The sequence below is a fragment of the Marmota marmota genome, unplaced genomic scaffold (genome assembly GCF_001458135.2).
Source record: "Marmota marmota marmota unplaced genomic scaffold, marMar, whole genome shotgun sequence".
NCBI lineage: Eukaryota > Metazoa > Chordata > Mammalia > Rodentia > Sciuridae > Marmota > Marmota marmota.
Genome location: NW_026000196.1, coordinates 12,993,381 through 13,008,329, shown reverse-complemented (window position 1 = coordinate 13,008,329; position 14,949 = coordinate 12,993,381). Strand labels below are relative to the sequence as shown.

At 33.7% G+C, this 14,949-nt stretch overlaps 1 long non-coding RNA gene across 1 annotated transcript in view; it reads right to left on the bottom strand.

Annotated features, from left to right (window-relative positions):
* The window catches only part of LOC125612497, a 51,129-nt gene that overhangs the window by 33,858 nt on the left and 2,322 nt on the right, over nucleotides 1-14,949 (bottom strand). The window contains exons 2-4 of the long non-coding RNA XR_007342856.1: nucleotides 12,747-12,830; nucleotides 10,031-10,157; nucleotides 6,658-6,811 (exon numbers count right to left, since the gene is read on the bottom strand). This is a non-coding gene — a long non-coding RNA (uncharacterized LOC125612497). The remainder of the gene's footprint in view (nucleotides 1-6,657; nucleotides 6,812-10,030; nucleotides 10,158-12,746; nucleotides 12,831-14,949) is intronic.

Sequence of the window (14,949 nt, the reverse complement as noted above, 5' to 3'; positions counted from 1 at the left end):
TAGTCATTTCTCATCGTTGTTACAGCTGTTTACAATAAACTTAGTGTTTTACACAAGGCAAATTTATTATCACAGTTCTCTAGGTCAGAAGTCTGAAACAGGTCTTATTGAATCAATATCTAGGTGTCAGATCAACTTCATTTCTTCCTGCAGGCTCTAGAAAAAGATGCATCTCTGTGCCTTTTTCAGCATCTAAACTACACCTTCATGGCTTTGCTCATGGCCCACTTTCTCAGTTTTCAAATCCTGCAGTGGTGGATTGAGTATTCATATCATACCCGGTCAACCCTCTTATTTGTGACTCTCTTCCACTTTTGAGTATCCTTGTGATTTCATTGCACCCACCTCAGTAACCCAGGGTGACCTATTTTAAGACAAGCTGATTAGCAACAAAATTCTGTCAAGTAATTCTCTTTGGCCATGGAACATAGCATATTCAGTAGTTCTAAGGATCAGGCTTTAAACATTTTTGGGAGGCCTTAGTTCTGCCTTCCAGAACCCTCTTGAACCAATCATTTTGGCAAAAGAAATGAAGTACCATGACTGCCCCACCTGAGATCAGTTTTACTCCTATCACCAGGAGAACAATTGACCTGACCACCAGCACCTACTCAACCCACATTATGGGGGGAGAGGAATGTCAGGTCTGTCTCCACAAAGAAGTGGTTCTTTTAAAGAAGGAGGGAGGAAAGGGTGGCTACACAGGCAATAATACCTGTCCTATGCTTCCTGATAGAATACTTGCAAACCACTCTGAGGAACTATTGTCTCTAAAAGAATTAAGCAGATAAAGCAAATGAATGCTCCTAGGATGTCACAGGAAAAAGGACAGCAGGTCAAGTTAAAACAAATTCCCCTTAACACCTTGAAGATCCTGATTAGGAGTTTCTCTGAGTATGGTATCTGAAGTTTGCACCATATTGACTTTATAACTATGTTTCCCAGATAGCACACAGGAAATAATGTGTGTTAGTATGAGGGAGCAATTTGTGAAAGGAGGCAGAGAGAAGTGGATAATTTTCACTACACAGATGTTGGAAGCAGAATGGTCCGGGGTATGGGATTACAAACCACACAATCTCAAAATTCTGAAAGTGACTTTCAGGAAGATCATGAACCTGGAGAGAGGCTCATGGCCACATGGGCCAATGTTACTGAGTGACCTTGGGGTATCTCTTCGTATCATTAGGAGAAGACTGAGCATGATGGCTTGGATAATGGCTTCAAGAGGGTTATTGGAAGAAACTGGTGATGGAGTAGCCATGCTAAAAACAGAAGTACTCAATATGTTATACCAGACATGGATATTTCAAAGCATAGTGTTCAAGAGAGGGAGAACAATATAGATGAAACCCTGGGCATATGTTAAGTAAGAAATTCTCCAATGGAATTTTTAAAAGTCTGAGACACAATTAGTTATGAAACTGACATTGAGAATGACAGCACTCTCGATTGCATTTGGAAATTAAAGATTTATCCCACCTACCTGACCTGTTGTGTTTAATCTTTCTGTACAGTTTTCCAAAATGCTTTCTCATACATTAATTTGTTTCTTATAACAATCCTTAGAGGAATGAGAGCAATTATGATTGTCCCTCAGTTACACATTTGTCATTTCATAGTACCTGATTCATATTGTTCATGTATCTATCTCTATTTTACTCTACTACAATTTTTTCTTTTCTTTTCCTTCTCCCCTGCCTCCTTTCTTCCCTCCCTTCCTACCGTCTTTCTTTCCTGATTCCTTCCTTTCTTTTTGCGGGATCTCTGTGCCTTTTCCAGTATACTGACTCTGCTTGTATGCCTTCACTCATGGCCTCCTCCCTCCATGTTCAAAGCCTGCAACAGTGGATTGAGTACTCCCATAATATCTGTCTAACTTCCTTTTTAATTCCTTCCTTCCTTTGACTTCCTCATCAGATTGTGAGCCACTGGAAGGTAGAGGTGTTTCATTTTGTTTTCCTCTTCTTCTTTTTTTCTTATTTTCTTGGTACCAGGGATTGAACCCAGGGTCACTTAGCCACTGAACAACATCACCAAGCCTTCTTTTTTAAAAATTTTATTTAGATACAGGGTCTCCCTATGTTGCTTAGGGACCTTCTAAATTGCTGAGGATGGCTTTGTACTGGTGATCCTCCTGCCTCAACCTCCAGAGCCACTGGAATTACAGGCATGCATCAGCACATCTAGCTAGATTTTTATCTCCAATACCTAAATTAAACAATTAAATATGCATCATTCTTGGAAACAATTTCAATACACCTTTAGTGGATACACATTCCATGGCCATTGCATGAATGTTCAATCATCACTCCTGAAGAAATTGAGGACATGATGAAACGTGGGGCAGATGAAAATTCATACAATTATAATCTAAGCATACCATGAAAAAGATCTAAACAATAACCTCAAATTAATGTTTAAAAGTAGATGGAATACATCAATAATGTCAAAAACCACAAATTAGATTGAAATAGAAAATAAAATAGATGGCAATGCACTCAAAATCTAGTCTCAGCAGAAATCAAGAAAATAGACACATATCTAGCATGTCCAAGCAAGAAATTTTCAAAGAATATTAAAACTAAAGTGGTAAAATAGCATTAAAATATGAAAAAGGGTTTCCATAGACTTGGAAAGAAATTAAAAATAATTAATACTATGCCAAAAATAGAAATCAGAAGAAAAAAATGATTGTTTCTATAAAAGTATAAAGTATCAAGGTTCTTTCAATACCAGGAAAAACAGAATACATCAATAATTTTTGAAGACACATAAAAGATTGTTAGATATCTGTCACTAAAAATGACTCCAAGATTTTGAGGGTAAGTCCTGTAGAGTCTTTATATAAGGAAATGGAAAGTGCCTCAAGATGCACAAAGAGATGAACACCTTTCTACCTCATTAGATGATGTTACTATAATCCTGACAAAAAAAAATTATGATGGTCACATACAAACAAACAGATGTAAACTCATTTATTCACACAATAAGAAAATGTCAGACCAAAATTTCTGCTGTAAAAAGAGGCAACTGTGAGGTAATACACCCCAACGAGGGGTCAAATGAATTGTGATCAAACAGGGTTTGTCCCAGACAGGCAAACATGAAAACAAAATCAGAAAATGCATTGATATAAGCTACTATGTTAAAGATGAAAATGAAAATTTCAATAATTAAAATAATAATTTTGAAGTGTGCTTTACCTAGCACTCTTCTAAGCTATTTTACAGTGGGCTCCTTTCATTTCTAAAATAATCCAGTGAACTAGATCGTATTGATTCTTCCAATTTTCCAATGAAATACTCAAAGGCATAGGAGAGTGAGGAGGTGAAGCCATGCAGGATATGCAGAATTCTGATTCTTAAACATGCTCCAAACTATATCCAATATGTATGGTAACTCTGTATAAATGACATTCATGATTTAAATGGAAAGTAAGCAAATAGCAACAACCACAGAGCATGAGCTGAGATAGAAGAGCACGTGTCAACCTGAAAGATGGTATGTGCCAGCAAGGGCTAGTCCAAACCATATGTACAGCTGGAATATCAGAATCATTCCCATCAAACAAGAAAAAGTACTGCCTATTTAGCACTGAATCAAAGATTCATGTAAAGGGAATTACATGAGAGAAATAAATATTAAAATAGAAAAAAACAGATCATACTTAGAGACTTTATGATGATTTACCAAGGGTTTTTAAGAACAGAAAAAGCAGTCATGAAAATAAGAGAATTCATCAGGTGATGATGAGATAAAAGGTCAGTATTATAAAAGCAATGTGCTTTCCTAAGAAGAATCAAAAAATATAATGAAAATAAAGAATGCCTTTCATAATAGTAGTAACAATATACTATTCCTTGGAGTAGCATTAATTAGAGATAAGCAACTTTATGTGAACAAAACAATCAAGTGAAACTTTATCAAATAACATAAAAGAACACCTAACTGAGTATAATGTAGAGATGTATGTCAGGTAGAAAAATTAAATATTATAAATACATATAATTTTTTCTAAATGTATCTATAATCTAAGTACAATTCAAATCAAAATTGCAAGAGGATTTTTAATGGCAGTTGACATGCTAACTTTAAGAAAAGATACAAAAGTATAGTCAAGAAATTTTAGAAACTAGTAACAATGATGGGACTTCATTTTATTGTATTGAAAAACATACTGCAAACTTATAATTAAAACTCAATGGTACTTGCAAAATAATAGAAAATAGACTAATGAAAGAGAAAATCTGGAAAACACACATCTGTGTCTGTAATAATTTATTCGTGAAAAATATATACTTTAAATTAATGAGAAAAAGAGAAACATGTAATAAACTTTGAGTTGAATGATTAAGCCCTTATCTAAAAAAAAAAATGTTAAACTCCTACCTTGCAACAGAGAAAAAGACATTAGGTGTATCAGGTAGGCATTCATATATGAAATGATGGTGTATTATAAAAAAATAAAATAAAAAAATATGGTGTATTATAAAAATGTTATTAAAAGTTTTTGTATGATATTTTTATAATCTTGAATTGCAAACTTTTACTTAAAGGGAAAATATTCCCTTAGTAAATTTTCACTCTGATGACATAACATATGTTTCTGGATAAAAAAGACACCAGACAACAAAGCACAAGGGCCAGTTTGGTGGAATGCAATACACTGAGGCAATTGTTAATATGCAGAATGTATGAAGTACTGCTACAAATAATTTTAAAAATCTTTCCTTTTTGATGATTTATTACATTGAACTTAAATAGCCTATTTTTCTTTTGTCATTTAATTATATAATACCTGAGTATATTCTATTTTTAAAAGATTAAAATTGCCAGAATAACACATGAAAGTGTTCTTTTAATCTTTTCCCAGTTCCTTTCTCTCAATTTCCCCTTTATTCCTCTCTCTGATTCCCGCCTCCCTAGGAAATATCAGCTTTCTACAATTTGGTGTGTACCCTTACAAGTCCTCTTTTGGTAACTTTGCATAAACATTTATACATGTGCTCTTTCTTACAAACAAACATGTAAGTATTGCTTGCTGTATTTTTTCCACTTGATATCTCTTACAGGTCTGTCCAAGGCTTGCATTTTAAGGGATCTGAGTTCTGTGACACAAATACACCATGATTTTTATAATCACTCACCTACTTGATAAAAATTGAGGTTATTTCCAGTGTTATAAGCAAGTTCATCTTTAAAATATTCATGCATAAACCTTTGTGGACTCTTGATAATAGCTGTTTAGATTAAATGTCTATATCTATGATTTTTAGAAAAACTTACATTTGATAATGCAAAAGTTCTTGCCAAATTCTGAGAACCACATATGGTCACGTTTCCATGCCAATATTTGTTTATCACTATTTTGAAAACTATTGTCAATATAAAAATCAATAATTGGTAATGGTTTCTGTATTTTCCCTTGTCTGATAACTATGATTTCACTTATTGCATTTTTACTCTGAATTCACTCTGCATATTTTGTCCATTTTGTCTTCATATTTGGTCCACTCTTCATATGTTGTCTATTACATGAGGTTTCTTATTGATTTGTAAACACTTTTTTTATACTAGAATATTAGTCCTATGAAAAATCACTATAAATATCTACTCACAGTGAATTTTCAAAGACAACTAGGATTTTACTAGCACAAGAGGAAAGTGTAGGTCAGGTATGAAGAAATTTTGATTACTTAATTTAATCAGGTATTTAAATAAACAGTTTTATTCTACTCAGTTCAGGTTAAAAGGACAACTCTATCCAAATATAAATGCAAGAGAGCTCATACAGGCAAATTGAAAGAAGGTTACAAGTTTTATATGAACAGGAAGAGTTTAGTATTTGGTTGCACTTGGTATACAATGCAAGGGCTGAGCAATTTGAACTATTCAAAAGTAAAAACTATCAGCTGTTTTCCATATTTTATATAATTTATTTCAATAAAGTTATATGTGTGAGTATATATGTTACCTCACATATCTGAGGGAAGAGGGGTTTCGTTGGAATAAGCATGGGGATGGAAGGGAGAAAAGAGATTAAAAATGTGGTATCTAATGGCATGAACCAGTAACAGCAAGAATAAAGACAAAAATAATTAGTGACTGAAACACAGTGGATTGTTGTGATTTTGTTGTTGTTGTTGTTATTGGTTAGTTTTTCAGTGCTATGACAAAATACCTGAGACAACCAACATATAACCTGCAGAAGTTTATTTGGCCTCATAGTTTCAGCCTGTTGTAGCATGGTACATCATGGTGGGAGCATGTGAGCAGAGGAGGCCTATTCACTTCACGGTGGCCTGAACCTCTAAGAGACAGAGGAAGGGATCAGGATCCCAGTATCTCTTTCAAGGGAATATCCCCAGTGACCAAACTTCTCATTACGTACCACATATTAAAAGTTCTACTATCTCCCAATAGCTCCTCAGGCTGGAGATTAAAAAAAAAAAAAAAACAAAAAAAACATGGTGTCTTGGGACAATTCAAGGTCTAAACTATAGCATCATTCTAATTTTCCAAGAAGGTTATTTATTATAGTTTGTATCTTAAATGTGCTCCAATCATGGGTTGAAAGTTTGGTCACCAGCCTGAGTGGTGGAAACTATGAAAGATGAGGTCTACAGGGAGGAAATTAAGTCACTGGTGGCATACCTGTGAAGAGGATACTCAGACTTCAGCTCCCCACTCATTTTCTTCCTGGGTTTCATGAGGTGAATAGCTTTGTTTCATCACAAGCTCCTACCATGGTGTTCTGTGCTGCCAAAGTCTTGAAGTGATGGAGCCAAGCAACCACAGACGGAAACCTCTGAAACCATGAGCATAAATAAAGCTTTCCTCCTTTGAGTTGATTCTCTCTGGCATTTTGTTACAGTGATGGGAAGCTGACTAACATATTATCTTAAATTCTAACTATTATCTACTATCACCATTATTTTAATAAATAAAAGTGATATTATGGAAATCTCCTCTAGAAAGTGAAAGGAGAAGAAAAGTGGGTTCCAGCTCTGTCCTGTGTGTGATTCAGCTTCTCTTGTAACCTTCTGCTCCCACTAAGATGTAGAGCATCTTACCAGGTCAAGTGTGGACACTTTGACTCCCCTTTGGCTTCTGCCACCTCCACCACTGAGCTGTTCACATCACCAAAGACACTCAAGTATCTGCACCAGAAGATTTGAAGGCCTTAAATACCTGTTTTTACTTTCTATGTTTCATATTTACTTTCTAAAATGAAACTCCTGGTTACTCTCAGTGGGTAAAAGACCTATGAAAGACATCTGGAGTGACTGGCAAGGTTCTATATAAGGGCGTGCTCCTTGTAGTTTATCAAGCTGGGGAGTATTGCTCTGTGGTACATGCTTAGCATGTGTGAAGCCCTGGGTTCAACCACTAGCAACACCTCTCCACACACAAATTTATCAAACTGCACATTTATATTGTGCATCTTTATATATGTGTTATGCTTAGTAATAAAAATTTGTTTTATTTCCTTTTTTCTTAGTGACTGATAATTGGATTAAAGTCATCAATATAGATTATGGTGGCATTTAAAAAAAGCTTTAAAAACAAGAAATTTCACTAGTCATTTTTTGAGGTTGGTAAGGAACAAAATCTTTATTCTGAAAAGTAATTAGTCAAAGAAAAATTTAATACAATGTAACCAAAATTTCCCTTTACTTAGTGCCCCATAAGCATGGGTCTAGCCTGAAGTAGTATGGTGGAAAGAGGCAAGATTGATTGATTGTATCAACTCATCCATCCCATTATGACTCCTTCTATGCCAGGACACATAACAAGGACCCAGACAGCAGCAGAGGGACTGGCCACATCAACATGGTCTAGTTGGCTTCTCAGCAGGAACAATGGCAGATCCTAGAAAGAAAAAAAAAAAAAAAAGGAAAACCTAATTAACCAACAACTACAAAAGGTAAGGGCTAAACTTTAAATTTAAACTTTCAAATTTATCCAGAAAAAGCTCATAAAGAAGGATTTGCTCACTTTGGAAGTATTAATCATCAGGTGATTATTTTTTACCAAATGCTAGAGAAACTTCTGTAGGTTTTAAAAAATTTCACTTCAGGATATTCATCTCTAAGATGATGAGTATACAAGACCAATGGTAACAAAATTACAATGACAATTGGCAGAAAAGTTAATAGCAATGATAACAGCCATGGAACCAATGATAAAATCATTAATAGCAGCAATGACTCTTGGGTTACGTTTTTACTCTCTCTGAGCCAGACCTGTGCCTTGTTGAATTCTAACAAACACCAGACTCCATTTTACATAGGAGGTAACTGGTTACAACAGGCAGATTAAGTAGCTTGCTAATAATTGTCAGACATGGGTTCAAAGCCCCCTCTGTCTGACTCAAATCTTTTGTTGATAAACATCAGGACAAAGTCCCTCTCTCAGTCATAACCTCAGGAAGAAAGTACAAGTTATGAGAAAAATCGTTGGCATTTAATTTCTAATTTCTTTAAGGAAAAGGGCCCGCACTTAATCAGTATTTGCTGCTTGCCATTAAGCTTTTTCTCACAATGGTAAAATCCATTTGACAACCAGGGACAAAAGTGATATTCCTTGGAAAATGAAACCACAGTCTAGTATTTTTTAAAAAGTCTGATGAAAGGTATGTTTAATTTAAGTCTTAGGAAACAGCTTGCCTAAAAATGACTTTTGCAAGTCACGTAACATATTTCAATCTGTCATCTTGTATTGACCTTCACAGGCCTGAAATATATTGTGTTGGACTTGTGAAGCTTATGAGAATGATATTAAAGTTGGTAATATTTTTAAAATCTTATTTTATATCCACTTCAATTTTTACTCCACTATGTACAATTCTTGAAAGCAATGATATTATAGAGAGTTCTTAGATACCTACCAGTTTTCTTGTTAATTAGAATGTATTGAGGTTAATTCAATAAATCACTGTAAAGTAGAAGGTTTACTCAAAGGAAATGCAAAGAATTATAGATTCAGAAGAATAGTTTCCTCAATATTTCAATGCTGCATAGCAGATTTTAATGTTTTATGTATTTAAGGCCTAGCACTCAGTTTATTAGAGTTTGTATATGCAAGTTGAATTAGGAATAACTTGCTTTAATTAAATCTTACATCGTTGAATATAATTCTTCTTTCAGCTATTTTGCCTATTTTAATTTTCACCCTAATTAATAGAAATTAATCTTCTTTTATGTGTGGTACCTTTTGCTTTGTTGGTCAATGTAGACTTCAATTCTGTGTATTCTGCTCTTACTATTTCACTTTTTACTCAGTTATTCCAATGATGGGATTCATCAGTTAATAAAATAATATGTTATTTCAAAAAGAAAAACATGCAAACAGTATAAATATTGGGGTCATCTCTGGAAAACACAGGACATGTTGTATGCAACATCTGTCTTTTCTAGGAAGGTGAAAAAATCATAAATTATAGTAGATCAGGATTTTTACTAAAAAATTTAAGAATTACAAAGCACTTTATAATCTTAAGTAAAATAATTACTCTTCTATTGAAAACTTTTTTTTTCATTTTAATAGATTCGATGAAATTTATTAACTATTTTTTTAATGAAACAAATCAAGCAAAAAAATTTTCCTCTGGATTAAGATGGTGGAATGAGTATACACATTTCCTATGATTATCATCTAAAACTGCTAAAATAAAACCAAGAGGTTTTTGTGTTTTGGTTTCACATTCCCAAGAAGCAGTGGGGGAAAAATCTGAGAGAAAATGAAAAAGCAAGCACATGGGTGATAACTGATTTGGTGAATCTGAGAACTTTGAATTCTAACTTGACCAATAACTAGTACATATTTACATTACCACATACTCCTGCTAGTGTAAGATAGGGGTTATAGTAATGATAATAATAATAATAATAATAATAATAAGAAGAAGAAGAAGAAGAAGAAGAAGAAGAAGAAGAAGAAGTTAGTTTGAATTTGCTTAAGCAACAGAGTTCCAGATCTCCTTTCCCTTTTGAAGCTGCATGGGAATAGAGGATGTCTGTTTTACCTGAGATGTAGTAAACTCAAATTGGGGATTCCTCCACAGCAGAAGGGTAGATACTGAGACACACAAATGTCTTCTTTCAGTGGGAAGCAAAGCACCGAAAACTGAACTTTTACCTCCAGAAGATTCTCTGAGAATGGGTAAAAAAAGAATAACACTGAATTCATCAATGAAATGGCTCAGCTAGATATATTGCCTTACAGCTAAGTGTAAGCTTTGTTCACATACCCAGATCTATCTACCCTTCACTTTTTAAATTCTCCTCCTTTAGATATGATCAGATAACCAAGTATCACCTGGAACTTTAAAAACACTTTTTGCATAAAAACTAGAGACTAAAAGAAACAGAGGAAAAACAATACTGTTTGAAATAAGACTATTTGAGGAGAAGACATATCAAATAATCACCATGAACATCCTTAGGGAGATAAAGGAAGACAATATACAAGGTGCTATGAGAGTGGGGAAAAAATAAAAACTAGTAACTCAGGGAAATCTTTAAGAATTATGTATAAAATGCAAAACTTAATTGAAGATTCAGAAAACAAAAAGCAGGTAATTGTCACAGAATTCATTCAAGAAAATGACTGGAACTTAAGGACATGTGTTGCCGCATGCCTAGAAAAAATGGATGAAAACCAACTCTCACCAATGTACATCTTAGAGAAAAAGAATATGCCATAAGTTTCCAGATGGGTGGACCTAGCACTAAAGGATTAGAATCAATATAGATTCAGACTTTTTTGTAGCAACACTAAAAATGGAGAAAATCCTTTAAAATGAAGAAGAGGGTTTCCATCCTAAAGTTCTATGCCAAGATTCCCTGTAAACTGTGTGTGCAAGAAGATCATATTAAGTTTCCAGAGTTCTTCAGAGAGAACCAGTCCCTGGAGGACGAACTGCACATGGATGAGAGATTAAACTAAGAAATGTAAAAAGAAGAAATACAGAAAGTAGGAGACAGCCCAAACATCCCATGGCAGGAAGAGACTGAACAAAGAGTCCCCCAAAGGTAGCTGTGCTCAGGCACCAAGGGCTATTAGATTAGAGAGAGGTAGACCAGAAGACTCTGCAAAGATTTTTTTTGGAGAAAGTCTTGGTAGAGTAACATGAAGGTTTTGGGATTCAGAGATTGGCAGAAGTTTGGTGATGACTTAGCAATAACTACCTGGAAAGCTAATAAAAGAGCTACAAATTAATGAGTTGTCAACAATTCCAGGGATAACAGTAATTAAAAACTTCCTTTCCCAGTTCTCAATAGGATTTGTTTGCGACAATACACAGTAGGCATTAATTTAACAAAAATTACAATATAAATTTATTCAGAAAAATTAAAGACATTGTGATTACAGGGACAGTAATGGTAGAAAGTGATATATCTTCATTTTGTTACCTTAAAAGTCAATATAATTTGTAAAGGGCAAATAATACTAACAATGAGAAAGAGAAAACTAACAATGTTACTTCTGAATAGGGAAATTAAATCTAAAAGAATACAGTAGAAATTTCAAAAAGTAGTTGGGATTAGGAAATGAGGCTAGAGGAGAGAATCAGGGATGGATTTTCTTTGTAATATTTCAAAAATAAGTGTTTGAAGTTATGATTGGTATAATCACACCACATTTAACCTGAAATATATATAAAATGTATTTAATTAGGAGAGCAAGATAGACAAAGCAAAGTATCTTCTTTGGAGAATCAGCCAAGTTCAAGTCATTCAGACTCCTTAATAAGCTATGGTCTCACTCTCTCAAAAAATAAGTATATTCTTCCTACCAAATAATGTAACACGACTTCTCAGTTGTAGAAAAAACACATATCTAAAATTACATATAGTTTAGTCTCATGTGCATTTATCAGTTATTTGCCTGTGATAATGGAAGAGAATGTAAGATCCAGTGTCTTCAAACTTAGTAACTAGCACAATGGGATCATCATTTTGTGAATGAAATATATAAAAAGAAACATCTTGAGGTTTTAAGAATAAAAATAACCACAATATAAGATCTACTTTAATTAAAATGTCATTATGTTATAAGCCCGTAATTCAGGTTACACTTCAATCAAATGATTTAAAATGATATAGACATCCCAAAACATCCATTTTTGTATTTATTTCAACAAATAGGTGTGGTGTTCATTTATCAAGCACTCATTATGTAGGAATTCAGAGATGAATGATATAGTTAAGATGGTGGGTTGAGTTTGCTCAGCAGTAAGCATGAAAACCTAGCATTCTTAGAAATCTTTAAAAATGACTTTATCTATTTTTTATCTTTCTTATGCAAACAGCATCCTCAAATTATGATCACAGATAAGTGGCATTGATTAAATGTGGAAAAAACTTCTTTAATTTAGGTATAGTGCAGTGGAAAATAGGAATAAAATAGGCAGGCATGTATTCATGACACAAATGTTTTCCCAAGTATTCTTGGAACTTAGAATTAATTTTCCTCTGGGAATAACACTCATCTGAGGACAGCTAACATTTTAATATGAGAAAGCTTGGTGTTCTCGGACATCCATGGCTTGTTTATTTTCTATTGGCAATATGCATGTGCATGTGTTTGAACATGCTAATGTACTCAAAGCATGTCTTATGCTAGAGTGGGGGATAGTGTAGTCAATTGGCATGGTTAGAAGTGTTTCTTCTCTTCTTTCTAAAGGAACAGAGAGTTAAGAATAAAGACATATGCCCACAATTTTCATAGTAGCTTACCTTTCAGCATGAAATTCAGTATTTGATGGTCTATCATTTTCCTATTCCCATCAATAATGTTACATGCATAGCATTATGCTCAGCCTAGGGTTTGAAGAAAGAGTTGTACACATTAAATCTCATTGCTAGGAACTATTTGTGTCAAGGTGAAATTAACACAAAATACTTTGATGTAATAATCACTTTAAAGCGAATCTGTTAAAGATCTATGGGGGAATAACATTTTTGGAAACTATCATTTTGAATAGGCTAACATGTACAAGCTCTTTCTTGGGCATAATATTCTAAATGTGACTTTCTCATTTCAAAGCAAAGAGACTCTTTTGTAAATGCCCTTTTCTAAAACATGGAAAAACAATTTCTGTTACAAAGTAAGTTGTGCAGACCCTCTGTGCTCTTTCTCACCTAAATTATTAATTTGGTTAATCAGTGCATTCCCTTCTCAGATATTCTACAGGGAGACTGGTCCCAATCCCTGTCCAAAATTTTGCATGATATTAATTAATAAGGTTTTTTATGAAAACAGTATTAAACTCAAAATCAATGTCTAATTGTCTTACATAAGAAATATCATGTTATATAATCTATTTACAACAAAATTTGATATATTCCACTAAAATTTGCACAAAGGCATTTGGTCCATAATTCAACATGTACATAATCTGCATTTTATAGTGGAAAGAAAATCCACCCCCACCTTGGAAATTCACTACAATTTTTTAAGATGTGTAATTAGGACACCTGCCTTAAATCCTTTGATAGATTTTTAGATCATTTCTTGGGAGAAGTGTTCTGGCTGTTTCTTTTTTAATCAAAGCTACTTTGCTAAATTGCTTTCCAAGCAGACCTCAGAATATTAGCAAAGTCTGACTCTGGCCTTGTTGCAATTTGAATATTAACAGTCATAGCTTTACAGCCGCTCCATTTTCAGTAATGCACTGCAACTCCCACAATTCAGCTGACATTTTTTTCCTTCCTCCTCTGGCCCTGGCCCTTAGAATGTTTGCGTGGTGTCACCGTGAATGTGCTCGGAGCAGAGTTATATGGCATCATTTGGAGAAACATTGCGTTAATAACCAGAGTTCAAGGGCAAAGGATATAAACGGAGCAAATTACAAGTCTGAACAGATATATAGCTTTTGCTAAAAGGGACATGGGCTGCTACTTTATTTACTGGGCACTGGTGCACTTCTGGAAGGTGCCGGAACGCAGGAAGGCATTTTTAAATGACTGTATCACAGCTTAAGAAAACAACACACATTTTCAGACTAGAAAGAAATCTACTGCAAGGATCAATGATTCTGAGTTTCCTAATGAGAGAATATGATTTGCTCTAGTGCACCTTAAGTTTTGGGGGTAATTTCACAGATTATAATATTATTTTATGTGCCACCATAAAAAGAAAGCAAAAGCTTGCCAGAAACCTAAATTCAGTAGATCTTTTCAAATTGAAACTTAGTCCAATTTTGTTAGGGATTTCTTGCTGGGTTTATTGCAACAATATCTACCAGGGGTTCAACCTTAGTTCAGAATTAACACTGAGAAAAGTGTGATTTGTGAAAATGCTATCTTTTATTTTTTAGGTTGTTTTTCAAACTACTTCAATCACTAAATAAAAAAAGGAACTAGAAATTTCAAAGAGAGGAAGAAAAATCAATTTTAAAAAATAAAGAAAAGAACAGCTTCATTAATAACTGAAGAAATAGATTTCAAAGATGTAATTTCCACCTGCTATGATACAAATGATTTTACCAATAGTCTCAGTAACACTGAACATATTGTAAACACTTGATACTTCTCACAATGTATACTATGTCAAAGTATGTTGTATAGTGTGAATGTATCCAATATTTATTTGTTAATTTTACCTCAATGCCCTGACACACTCTCTCTCTCTCTCTCTCTCTCTCTCTCTCTCTCTCTATATATATATATATATATATATATATATATATATTTAATTGGCAAAATGGAATGCTACTTCTTCTTTCTTTATTTATTTTATTTATTTATTTGTAAAGTAGAGCTGGGAAACTATTGTAAGAACTATCTAAATGTTTTAAAAAGCACAGCTCATTCATTACATTTTTTAAAAATACAGAATTTTTACCTTAAAATGTTCCTTATTTTATTATTTACTTTGCTAAAACCTATAAATGGCCTAAGTACCCAACACAAGAGAAATCATTAAGCAAATTTTATA